This window comes from Ursus americanus, chromosome 17, assembly GCF_024610735.1.
Source record: "Ursus americanus isolate L20-20 chromosome 17, mUrsAme1.1.p, whole genome shotgun sequence".
In the NCBI taxonomy this organism is placed as follows: Eukaryota; Metazoa; Chordata; class Mammalia; order Carnivora; family Ursidae; genus Ursus; species Ursus americanus.
In genome coordinates this window covers 8,683,413-8,696,659 of record NC_142143.1, presented here as the reverse complement: position 1 = coordinate 8,696,659, position 13,247 = coordinate 8,683,413, and the positions used below count along the sequence as shown (strand labels likewise).

Genomic DNA, 13,247 nt, shown 5'->3' with positions numbered 1-13,247 from the left:
CTGAATCTTGGAGTCATCGAGATGTTGTAGTCTTCTTAGAACTACGAGTCACTAGAATCAAATCTAAATATGTTCTACTTTATTGTTAATCTGAAAGTAGAGAGGGTTGTCAACTATTAACACAAGTAGTTGCACCACAGGGGACCCCACATCTAACTCATGGTACCCTTGATCAGTATTTTAGTCCTGGTAAGTTTAGTAAGTTCGGGGAAAAGGTGAAATTACTTTCTTTACTGGGCCTTAGAGAAGGAAGTATGCATTTAGGAGTAAACAATGTCAATAGTATGATTCAAATCCGGTAACAATTTCCCTAAAACCTGGAGTGATCAGCATGTATCTGTCATATCCCAAAACACATGCACACAAAGAGAGGCCCATTTAGGTTGATACAAAATATATTAAAACCTAAAGGAGGTCTGCAGCCCCCAAACCTATAATGATGCTTATGAATGAATGATCAATTCACAGTTCATATGAAACCATTCCTTTCCTTCTTTTTCATTGCTTCGAATTAAGGTGGGTCAGTTAGTTTGCAATTTCCCTGGTGATTCACCCTGACAGCCACCACGATAGTGTACTAATTGATTTCAAGCCCTGACAAGCATCCAGACCCAGTGAAGCCTCAACGATCTATAATCAGATTTTACTAGAGAAACTGCACGCACAAAAAAGATATTAAAATCCATAACAAATTTGTCTTGTTTTCAGTTTTGTTTCTCTTCCTTGACCTTCGCAACTCCTAGCTCAGGTCTGATTAATTTCTGTGTGTGTATTTAAGGATGACATAAATTTTCAGAAGCAAACTAAATGAGCTATTCTTTCTTTTTCAAAAAAATAAGAGAAGGGGTAATTAACCTTTTTTTTTTTTTTTTTTGGTAGAAGTACAACACATCCTCAAATAAGCAAGATGGAAAATGTATCAGTTTAATTAACATTTCTCAGAAAGAGACTATCATCAACCTTAGGAAGAAAAAGTGAAGTTGTGTGTCTTTACAATTCTCTGATTTTCTCTCGTTTGCACTTCAAACACAGGCATTTTTATCTGACTCATTCCTGCAGCGAAAACCAGATTTATAATGTGTTTCAATAAGCCATTAAAATTTTCAATCATGAGGGTTTTCTTTTTCTATTGTCCTTCCTTCCCCTTCTACCAAGCTCACGCAATGCAGAGACGCACTGTGACACTGGCTTAGAGCAACAAATATCGATCTGTTTCCTCACACGTCTATTAAAAAAAAAACAACCTGTTAGAATCATAACCTGCTGGAATTGAACAACAGTCATCAAAATGCTATTTTTTTCTTTTTTGGCAAGCTACCTATCTATTTTGGAGAGACAAAATTCTAATTTCTAGGTTTTCCTATATTCTCTATCTTGTATTTAAAAAATGTTTTCTTAAATGAATTTTCTGCCCCAGGGAAGTATCAAATAACAGGCTTCAATCCAATAGGGTAGCTTAAAATGGATGTGTTTAACATCATACTGAAATTAAATACATGCCCAACCATTAGAAAAGCCACGAAGTAAAGAGTCTAGACGAGTGAATTAATACCATTTACTAATGCACGGTACTTTGTGACATGACCGTAGAATACGTAAAACACCATTCTACTATTGTTATCTTTTCAGATTAACAAGGAGTTCAGTTGGTGTTAGTTGTAAATTATATGTTGGTTTTATGTGTTTTAGACACCTGACTACATGCAAATGTTCAGTTTACTCATATCATCAGAAACTTGAAATTGTAATTACAGTGATGTGACATCTGAGACAAAAGTGGTGCCCAAGAGTGTAAATATTCACACCTGAATCTTGGTTTTCTGGCTACCCAAATCCCTAGAATATTTAGAAACGGAGGCAAGTTAAGATATTCCATGTCACCAATCTGGGTCACCTCCTCCGAGAGGCCTTCAGCTAGCACACTAGCTACTTAGATCTTCCCAACATATTCTTTGTGCACCTGATTTATTTCCTTCACAGCACTTACCATGATCTGCGCCTGTATATTTGTCATTTGCTTTCTTCACCACCAGACCAGAAATTCCATGACAGCAGGGACCGTGACCATCTTATTTACAAAGCAGTATAATCCTATTGCCTAATAAGTGCCTAGAACATAGCACGTACTCAAGAAACAAGTGTTGAGTGAATGCCCGAATGACTGAATGAATCTGCCTAGGATAAACCTGCAATGATTCTACAGCTTTGGATTATAAACACGACATTTTAAAACTACATTCCAGCCCTGTAACTGTCAAGTAAAATTCTGGAGTTTGGAGTAAATATTTTAAAATCAATCAATAAATATTTCTTGAGTATCTACCATTTGTACCGCATTGTGGATGATATAGGAAATATAAAACATGATTCTAACATTCAAAAACCAGTGTTTGATTAAGGAGCTTTCTCCCTTAAATAATTCCAAAATAAACACATGATGAGGTAGAAAAGGTCTCTTGGCGTCCTTTCTAGACTTACTCACTTCCACAATGCTTTGGCAAAGGCTGTTTCCTCCCCCAACTTTACCTTAATCATAACAGAAATCATTTAAGTTATCAAGTGACATTGTGGAATTCAAACTCATTTTTTTCAGACTTTTGAAGGGTAACGCAGTGCCTATACTGTATATTACATGATACCCACAGTAAGGTGTGAGGCCGCTCTAAACAAGCAAGCAAACACATGAACGTGACTGCAACAAAAACTTGTAAATATTTGGAATAAGTAAAGACAACTGCCTCGCTTCAATTCAGGTCTTCCTGCCAAAAGAGTTGGGAGGAAAACTGGTCTTCAAAATTCTTTGGATATCAGCACTGAGAATAAGGAATGGGAGCTGAACTGACTTTACCCAAAGAACTAGGACAGTAACAGCGGCATCTTAAGAGGCTGAGTGTGAGAAGCATCTGGAAAGATGCATTTAGGGTAGAGAGCAGCTTTCCTCTTTGTACAGGTTCTGCCTATAGACTTAAGTTTACTCAGGAGAAAATAAGCTCTGGCCAAGATTGTTGTGGGAGAATGATTATAGAGAATACCATGGCATTAGGAGGTGTTACTGTTTGGATGGGAAGATTACTGCAAGGGGCTGAGAAATCAACTTTTTGGAGCACTCCTGTGTGTTCATTAATGCATTCAACTATTCTCTAGAGTTCACCACGTGGCAGACTCCATTCTAGGAAATGGAGAAACAGGTGCACAAGACACAGTCCCCATCCTCTGGAATAAAGGGCTACTACTCTTTTTTTGAATGCTCACAATGTGCTCACACCTAGGCATTCAGCTACCTCATCTCATTACTTTAATTAGTATTCCAAAGGCATGGACTTGAGGTCTTGCTCTGCCATTTCCTAATTAAGGTTTAACAACTTCACCGAGCCTCAGTTCCCTCATTCGCAGCATAAGGAATAACCGCCATATAGAAAAAACAGCTGAGAGGAAGAAATGAGATGCTTGACAAAGAATTTTGAACATAAAGGGTGAAGGCTGAGAGAATCGACTTCCTGTAGACAGGGTCTTTCCTTGGCATCCATTTCTTCAGAACGACCACTGTGTACAAGGCAGGCCCCATGCCAAGCCCGGAGCCACACAGATAAGCCCGACCACCGACTCCCCTCGGAAAGCACGCAGTTTACTTGGAGCGGATGGCTGGGCCACACAGAAGCTTCTAGAAGGAGGGAGTGTGACACGACGGCGTCACACAATGGGGACCTTCCCTCACGCAGACCGTGGTATCCTCGGCCCCTTCTCGCCCGCACCCAGTCAGCGACGGCACTGGCCTGGGACAAGAGGCGGGGAGCAAACCCCTCTACGCCCGCCTGCACCCCCAAACAAGAATCTACTACCTGAGGGGAGAGTCCAGCCACGGCGTCCGGACCTTTTCCCGCTCAAATTCAAGTCCCTCGGTCCTAGGCCGACCGCCTCCTGCAGCCAGGCCCAAGCGCTCACGCCCTTCCCCACTTCCGCTTCCTCACTTCCGGACCCTCACTTCCGGCCTCTCCGAGATCAGGTGTCCACGGCTCCCAGGGCATCAAGCAAGAAGGACGCGAGGGGTTAAAATGACTCAGCTTTGGCGGGCGGCGGATATCAAGTGGAATGAAGGCACATGTCTTCGTTTAACAATCCTTAGGGCTGCGATGCTGCCCTCATGCACCTTTCAAAGAAAAATTTTACAATTTGTGTTACTAATGTATTTTAACTGACTGGAAACGGCGGCCGCAGCTGATCTCCGCCTCAAAGCATAAAGAAGGTAATGGTAGTTTGCAGGATAAAAAAAGTGGTGTGCGTGATGGGCAGTGACAGAGTGCCTCCAGGGAGGGCCTCGGGTACTCTGATGGGTTGTCGTTGAAATATTCAGCTGATCTTCGGTGAGCAGCCCCTCTGTGCCAGGCACCCCACCAAGCTGTAAGGACCCAGAGATAAAGCATGAGTCTGAGGCTGCATGAGTTTACAGGCTAGTGGAGGTGACAGGCACCGTCACGGAAGATTGTGACAAGATATGTATCTTGTAATAAGAGAGGAGAGAGCATCTAATTCTGCCAAGGAGCATTTAAGGGCAGGTTTCAGAGAAGACTTTACATCTGTATCTTAAAGGATGACAGGGAGCTCACTGGATAGACAAAGTGGAGAAGGCCATTAGAGGCAAAGGACACATCATGTGTAAAGGCTTCAAAGCTGAGAGATCCTATTATCTTGGTAAAACTACAAGTACTGTAGTTACTATGGCTGTCTCAAAGGCTATTAGTGGAACAGCAGAGGGAGAGGAAGTGGCAGAGGAAAGCCGGATCATGAAAGACCTTGTCCGTGATGCTAGGTGATTTTATCTGGTAGGCATTGAAAATATAATCAAACCCATGTTTTAAAAGCACATGGCTAACTGTGTGGACTGTGTCAATATTCCTCCAGGGTGGAGGGAAAACACTTAGACAATAGAAAAACTCTTTATAGATGAAAGTGACATTTGCTTTTAGCTCCTACTACTTCAATCATAATAATTATTATAACAGATGTCATGATCAGTACTGACATGTAGTTAGGTAATTATAATATAAAATGGTGGAAGATGTGAAAGAAGTTGGTGTGTTTGAAATACTACTTAGCTGGCTATCATATAGAACAGTGGGCAAAGTAGCCAGAGGGAAATTAAAAAGGTGGCCTGGAAACGGATTGTTCAGGGCCTTGAATGCCAGGCTAAGGTGTTATTCTATAAAATAGCGGGGAACAAACGACAAGTGTTTTGTTTATATAGTGAGTTATAGTTTATGAAGATGTTTTTTGAGTTATAGCTTATGTAAATTTCAAAGGAACTCTGAAAAGTAGGTATAATTATTCCATTTTACAAATGAGGAAGCTGATTTGGGGGAACATGCATTCATTCTACATTATTGAGCACCTGCTAAGTGCCAGACACTATGCTGAGCTATGGGAATACAAAGAAGTAATAGTCTAATTAAAAAGACAAAAATAAATTAGCAATTATAATAAGTTGCTGTGATAAAAGTGCTTTGGGAGTAAAAAGAGGATTTGTCTAAATCTACATAATTATAGAAGTCTTCCTGGAAGAGGTGAACTTGAGCTGAGTTTGAAGGAACAAATAGGTTACGTGAATTGCTCAGAAATATTCACCTAGCAAGCAACTTAGCTAAAACTTGACCCAAATTTGCAGTGTCCAATTCTATGCACTTTCCTCTACCTTAAGGACCAATTTTTGGTTCTCGATGCTGAGGTCCACTGACATTCTTTTTTTTCTTTTTTAAGACTTTATTTTTAAAGTAATCTCTATACCCAAGTGGGGCTCAAACTCACAACCACAAGATCAAGAGCCGCAGGCTTCACCGACTGAGCCAGCCAGGCACCCCTCCGTTGACATTCTCAGTCACAAATCTACCTGTTGTATTTTGAAAACATTGGAGATCCCAGTTTTTCCTTTTTAAACCCATTCATTTCCTCCTTTTAGAATGAATCTTTGGGTGTATCTGAAAGGATGTTGACTAGGCTCAGCAAAACTGTAAAGTGTTACCTACTTAGTGGAATTAGCTTCGTTAAAGTAACATTGTGTGAGAGGTCCTTCTTCTCTGCTTTCTTCCATTTGGGGGCACCATAATTTAGTTGCACTCACCAAATACAGACATTGTTTTACAGTCATAACTTGGTGTGTTTTTCCCCTGAACTCAGAGTTTGATAAAAGTGAACAAAGTTTTCTTCACTTGGTTTCCAGGAAACCATTGCTCCTTCTCATCTCCTTGGCTGGTTTCTTCTCATTTCTCTGACCTCTCAACACTGAAGGGGTCTTTTCTCTATCAATATTCATTCCCCGGGTGGTTTTATCCAGTTTCATAACTTTAAATAACCTTCTCTCTGTCTCTCAACAGCACTCAAGTTATCTCCAGCCCTAACCTCTCCTGACCTTCAGACTCATATCTATCTTAACATCCCCACTGGTATTTCTCATAGATATCTCAAATTTCATATGCCCCAAACCAAACTTCTGATCTTCCAAGCTTGTTCCCCCGTCTCAGTAAGGACACATCCTTGCTTCTAGCTTCTCAGGCCATGAATCTTAGAGTCATCATTGGCACCCCTCTTTGTCTCTCAGACTTCACATCATATAATCAGCTGGCCTTTCATGCAGGGTGGCCACAAAGTCTGGGTAAAATATGTGATAGGTGATAAATGGTTTATTGATGCCACTTTCTAATTCATGATAAAATAATAATATTTATGTTTCCAGACTTAATGGTTACCCTGTATATTCAGAATTCAGTCATTTCCCACCACCTCCACTTTCCACCACCTGTCCTAAGGTGCTGCCTTCTCCTGCCAGGGCCATTGCAGTAGCCTTCTAACTGGCCTCCCTGCTTCTGCTCTTGCTCCCTTACAATGTAATCTCAACACAGTAATCAAAGCTATTCTTCTAAAACCTAAAACCCAAATTAGATCATGTTCAAAATCTTCCATTGGCTCCTATCTTAACTCAGAATAAAATCAAAGACCTTGCCAATGGCCAACAAGGCGCTATGTGTTCCAGCCCCTGCTCCCTCTCTGACCTCCATCATGACTCCTCTCTCCTCATTCATTGCATCAAGCTTGCTTCCACCATAAGGCTTTGCATTTGCTAGTCCCTCTACCTGCAAACTATTTCCCCAGAGAGCCATCTAGCTGGCTGCCTCACTTTGTTCTGGACTTAGCTCAAATATCCTTTGATCTCCCAAGAAAATCGCAACCCCCCACCTGGGCTACACTTCCTCTAACTCTTGCCCCATTTTATGATTCTCTGTAGTAGTACAACCATCTGACATACGTGATTATTTCTCTCTCTGCCAGAAGGTAAGATCCAGGAGGGGAAGGACTATGTTTTGTTCACTGCTATATTCTCAGCACTAAGAACAGGCCTAACACAGAATAGGTATTCAAACATTATTTACCAAATGAATGAAAAGAGAATGTCTGAATCTGTACTTTGAATGAAAAGTACACATTTTACCATAAAGGTAAATTAAACATAATTATGTACAAGAGATTCTGATATTAACAATGACCCCTCAAAGGAACTTGCTGAAAAATTGCAAATGAGTTTGGTTTTAAAAGAAACTTCCCTATTATGAGTAAGTCCACATTTTACAGATTCTTGAATCCTCACAATTTTGCTGATATTTTCTGAGTGTCCCATGATTGTGAGGACTGAATAATGGCATTCTCACATCAGTCTTTTTTAAAAAAATTGTTTATTATGTTCTGTTATTCACCATACAGTACATCATTAGTTTTTGATGTAGTGTTCCATGATTCATTGTTTGTGTGTAACACCTAGTGCTCCCTGCAATACGCGCCCTGCTTAATACCCTCCGCCAGTCTAGCCCCATCCCCCATCCTCCTCCCCTCTGAGTCTTTATTCTTAGGTTCTAGCCTTTGTGCTTGTTCAAGTACAGAGCATCCATGAAATAAACCACTGGAGTGGCCTCTCTCCCCTGTCAGTATGCTCTATAACACATCTGTTGATCATTACTTGATGCCAAAATAACTTCTCTTTGAGATTTTCCTGCATTCTGTCCCACACTTATAGGGGGGTGTGGTGGTTCCATTCTGTCCCCTGGGGGGATGGTACCCTGTGGAAAAGTAGCTTTCTCATTAAGGTGCAAGATGAAAACTCCATGATACTTCCTATAGAACAGTGTTTATCTTTGCTCCTTTCTTTACACTCTCCAGCCGTGGGAGTTGAGGGCCTCACTGTTCAATCACTTCAATACCACTGACTTGGAATTAGGACTGTGGCCAGAGGATTTCAGTGTCTGGCTATAAAGCTGCTGGGCGTAATGATGGGATCCAAGAATGTCCTTAGACCATGAAGACTGAAGAACACTGAGGCCCACATTAATATGTTTATTGTTTTAAAGTCAGGGACACGCTGTTACCTTTAAAATTCTATCTTTATAACATGTGGAAATAGTGAGGACCCTGTTCAGACACAACTCGGATTTAAGAAAATTGAACAAACTTGCATTAATAAAAAGAAAACCCTGGATTAAGGAGTTAGGAGTAGCAAATTCCTCCCTTTAACTCATTCAATAAATATTTATTGAGCACCTACTGTGACCAAAGTACTCTGATGATTCCAAACCAGATTCTTCTTTTCTATTTCAATTAAAGTATTGAGCAATTGTCACCGGGGAGAAATAGCCTCCCCCCCCCCACAAAAAAAGGAAATTCTGAACAAGATTTAGGTATAAAGGAGGTGGAAAGATTTAAAAAAAAAAAAAGTATCATTCATAATGTAGAATGAGTTTAAATTTTAGAACTCCAAACTGAGTCTTCCATGATGCCCTCCTCCTTAGCCTTTAAGGGATTAATGCTGGGAACATCCTGTGAGCCAGCATTTCCCTCTTGGGCCCAGACTCTGACTGGCACCATTAGCAGGTAGCAACGTCTCTTATTTTGTGCAAAAGATGCATCGTTGGCAATCCATTTCTAGTAAAAGCAAAGAGAGGAAGAGGCCTTCACAAGTTGCACTTGGTATGGGAACTAAAGGGGAAGGAGGGTTTTCACAAATTTGAAGGTAAGAACTGAGGAAGTTGGCAGTGACCAAAATCTTAGCTCAGTGAAAAATCTTTAAATCCCAGAAATCCTTTCGCCCAAGCAACTCAGGAGAAAGGGAAATCCCCAAGATCTAAGGAACCAGTCCCCCCTCTTCCCTGGCTGGCAAAACTGGGGTTAGAAGTCATCCTGGCTCAGAGCTTTTCTTCTTTTGTTTTTTGTTAAGGGTGATGTTACGGACTAAGAGTAATACTGAGTGTACTAAGAAAGCATTGTCTCTGGGATTTTGGCTTTGTGGGTGATCCCAGGGTGGTATTAAATACGTTCCCCGAAGAGGTCCTAATTTTTCTCTGGGTTCTTGGATGTAATAAGAGAAAATGAGAGTTATCCTTCAGAGCAGCAGCAGATTGTTGATGGATCATCTCGAGGATTAGAAATTTTCTTATGTGAACAGAATCATTCAGGGGGGAAATTGTTAAAATTGAAACCAAGCATAAAGAAGCAAAAGTGTTTCAGAGAACCTCCTGCATTTTAGTTCAACTCCGGCAGCAAGAAAACAAAACCACACAATCTAAGGCTCACGCCCAACTCTCTGAAGCCCGGTTTCTGCTAGTTCCTGTGTGGTTTGCCTACAGACTGCAGGGCTGACTGGGGGTAGTTTGGAGGAGGGAGTAAGAAGTAAGGCAGGAGGAGGCACTATTAATGAATCTGTGAACTTGTACCCTGTTTTAGTGTGGTCCTTGGAAGACAGCACAAGGTGGATCTGTTCTCTGAAATGCAGTCATTTTGACGTTTGACTTTGTCTTCCTTCTTGGAAGAGAAGATACTATTAACTCGGTGTCAAAGCCAAGACATAGACTCAACCTCTTCTCTTCAAAAAGGTATGTCATTATACAACATCGGGCCATATGCTCTAGAGATCTTGAACAGTTCTATAATTTGCAGAATGTTCTCTATGAGTCAAATGTAATTAAAATTAATCCCATGGTTCTCTAAATATTGCTTTTCATATTTTGGTCCATCTGTGAAGGTCTATAAATCTTTTGCCGTAACAATGCTTGTGGGGATGGGATTCAATGTCCAGCAAAGGAACTTGTTCCTTATCCAGCCAGGCACACAAAATTCTCTGCTAATTGGCTCCTGAGCCATCCCACGGAGACACTTTAGACCCATTACAGAGATGAAATCCCGCCTCTCCATAGTCAGCATTGAAACCCAGTTGAGAGTGGTGTGAAGGTCTGGGAAACTATGAATGAAACATTGGCACTGTGGGGCCAGGATTGCTCTCTTACTTACATTTCTACTTCTCTTAGTATTTAGGGTACCTTTACAAAGAACACCACTTTGGATTTCTTTACAAAAAGAGAACTTTTTGTTGAAATACATTTTGAGAGAGTATTGTCTATCTTTGTCTCTTTATTAATAATTAGCGTCATGTCCCTAAGATGGTGTCCAGTTCAGGCATTGAGCCTGAAGACAGCTCCTTTATGCTCTTTGCCCCAATTATTCCTGAATATGAGGGTTGAGTATACCCACTCAGGACTTCACAACTTAAAAATACCATGTTTATGCACCTGGAATAAGGCCTTGTTAATAAGGTATACGTAACTTAATCTGCACATTACTGAAAATACTCATCCCCAGATAAATTAAGAGGGAAATGTTTAGGATCTAAAAATCCAATGGGAAAGATTGCATGGGCTCATGTTATGTCATCTGAGGGTGGGAATCCTCAAGTTGAAGCATCTTTTGTTCTATACTGCTGCATTTACCATAGACAGATAAGTTCCTTAGTCGGGTCCCCCTTTTTCTCTTCCTTATTTTTGGTTTCAGAAAGAACATTTACTATAAGTAAACTCTGCTTGAACAACCCAGTATTGTTTATAAAACCTCGCATTCATAATATAATTTTAAGGCAAACCTCTTTATAGAAAGATCCACTATTACATCTATGTAAATATAGAACCATCTAAGCGCATTTAAATTTCAAGTTTTAAAAATTATGATTTGTACTCTTTTCGAGAACTTTGTTTTTCTGTAAAGAGAGAAGGCCTGCATCATTGAATAAAACTACCTTTTTAGAGTGGACTTGGAATGTCTCCCATAGAGTAAACTGCAAGCTTATTTTCCTTAAATTGTAATAGGTTTTATTTTTTTTAATGACTTATTGAAGCAGAGGAAAGGGATGCTATCGATTTGCTGAATATTGATTTGAGTAATATCTCTATTGCTAATATGATATCCCTTTGAATATCTTCCACATCTTACGTCCTGATGAAAATTCCTTTTATTCTTTTATTTCAGTTGTTCTATGTCTACTTCACAGGGATACTATGAGAATAAATGAGCTCACACAGATATGAAGTGCCTTGGGAAAAAGACACTATGAAAATGCAAAATTGTGTCATTATTAATTATTTCTTTGGATCTTGATCATTTTCTTTCCACTTTTATACAAAATATAACTCACTTACTGCCTGAAGCCACCTCTTTTAGAACCATCGCCTTCTGGAAGAGTTGAAAATGATCCCCATTCCCCCAAGTTTAGTGATTCTCAGAGAATAACACCTGCTGGTGTTGGTGCCTTTTGGCACTCATGCTCAAACTTGAGCAGAACTTGCCTCTTTCCCTGGACCAAGGAAAAACCCACCATTGTCCAAAAATGTGTCATTAAGTGTGATTCCATCAGGAATTCTTAAAGAAGTTACAGTTGCTGCTGGATTAGTCCAAGGGCCAGATTCTTCATTTTCAGGCTCTCCTAAAGCAATTCAAAATGTGGTCAAGAATCTTTGTGACCTAAGTTATTTGAATCAAATGATGCAGTTGATTGGCCCCCATTTTGTCCATCCCAAGTATTTGCTAAAGCATATCTTGATCTGCAAAGGCAGACCGCAGCCTCATCTATCTCTTTCTTTCCTCTTTCTTCTTTTTTCTTTTCTTTTCTTTTTTCTTTTCTTCTCTTCTCTTTTCCTTCTTTCTTTTTCTTTCTCTCTCTCCTCTTTCTTTTCTTTTCTTTCTTTCTTTCTTTCTTTCTTTCTTTCTTTCTTTCTTTCTTTCTTTCTTTCTTTCTTTCTTTCCTGCAACCTTTAAATTCTCAGGAACAAAATAAATTTAACAAATAAGCATTTATAAACATTTATTGGGCATTCATTATGTATTGGGCCCTGTATTAGGCACTGAGCACTCTTCAACGTTACTATTAGGTTTCAATAAGGTTGAGCCACTAAAAATTCAGTAAGTGATTTTTAAAAATTTCTTTTTACATGTGCATTCGCAGACAAACATTTTAGAGAATTAAACGAAACAATTACTAAGTACTTGAAGATAAAAGTCTCATATGCTCTCCAAAGAAGATGTAAGACATTTTGTGAAGAAAATGTCCAAACAAAAAAAAGTTGAAATATTAGTGCAATGAATACCCCTATACTCACCTGTTAGGCTCACCGACCGCTATCTTTCTGCCATATTTGTTCTCTTTGTGTATTTCTTTCTGAACTACTTGAAAGTTACAGACAAAGTGACACTTCACTCCTAAATAATTGGATACACATCTAAGAATAAGGGCATTCTCCTATAGAACCACACCACCATCATTATACCTAAGAAGACAGACAGTAATTCCTTAATATGATCTAATGTTTAGACCATATTTAACCTTCACCACCTGACCGCCCCCCCAAAGTCAGAATCTAGACCTTTAAAAAAAAAAAGTAGGATCTAATTTTATAAAGCAAAGCACATTTTTACATTTGGGCTTTATGTCTTTTTATTCGATAATTGGATTTTTTTTTAAAGGGTTAGGCCAGTTATCTTGTAGGATGTCCCATGTTCTGGATTTGTTGTTGCCTCATGGTGTCATTTAATTTGCTCCCCTACCCCCTGTATTTCCCGTAAACTCCCAAGTTTGGCCTAAGCATTGATTAGATTTCGAGTGAACGTTCTTTATAAGGTGCTCCATATTGCATCTCATCAGGAGGCGCAAAATGCCAGGTTGTCCCTCTATTTGTGACTCTCGGTTTGATCATGGCTCGAAGTCGTGTTCTCACTCCAGGGAGCTCTCATTGTGAAGGTACTTTTTCCGCTTTTGCAATTAACAAGTTCTCCGAGCGGGTGACACTTTGGCACTGTGGTAGTACCTTATTTCCCAACAAATGTCACCTAATGGCTTTAGGTGATAATCCTTGCCAAAATCGACTGTTCCATTAGGGATCATATACATTTTT

The 13,247-nt window shown here is 39.8% G+C and overlaps 1 protein-coding gene across 1 annotated transcript in view; it reads left to right on the top strand.

Annotated features, from left to right (window-relative positions):
• The first annotated feature begins 9,698 nt into the window (after positions 1–9,698).
• Positions 9,699–13,247, top strand: part of GRAP2 (GRB2 related adaptor protein 2) — a 63,677-nt gene continuing 60,128 nt past the window's right edge. Inside the window, exon 1 of the mRNA XM_045780078.2 lies at positions 9,699–9,905. The gene's annotated coding sequence lies outside the window, so the exon portion shown is untranslated. The remainder of the gene's footprint in view (positions 9,906–13,247) is intronic.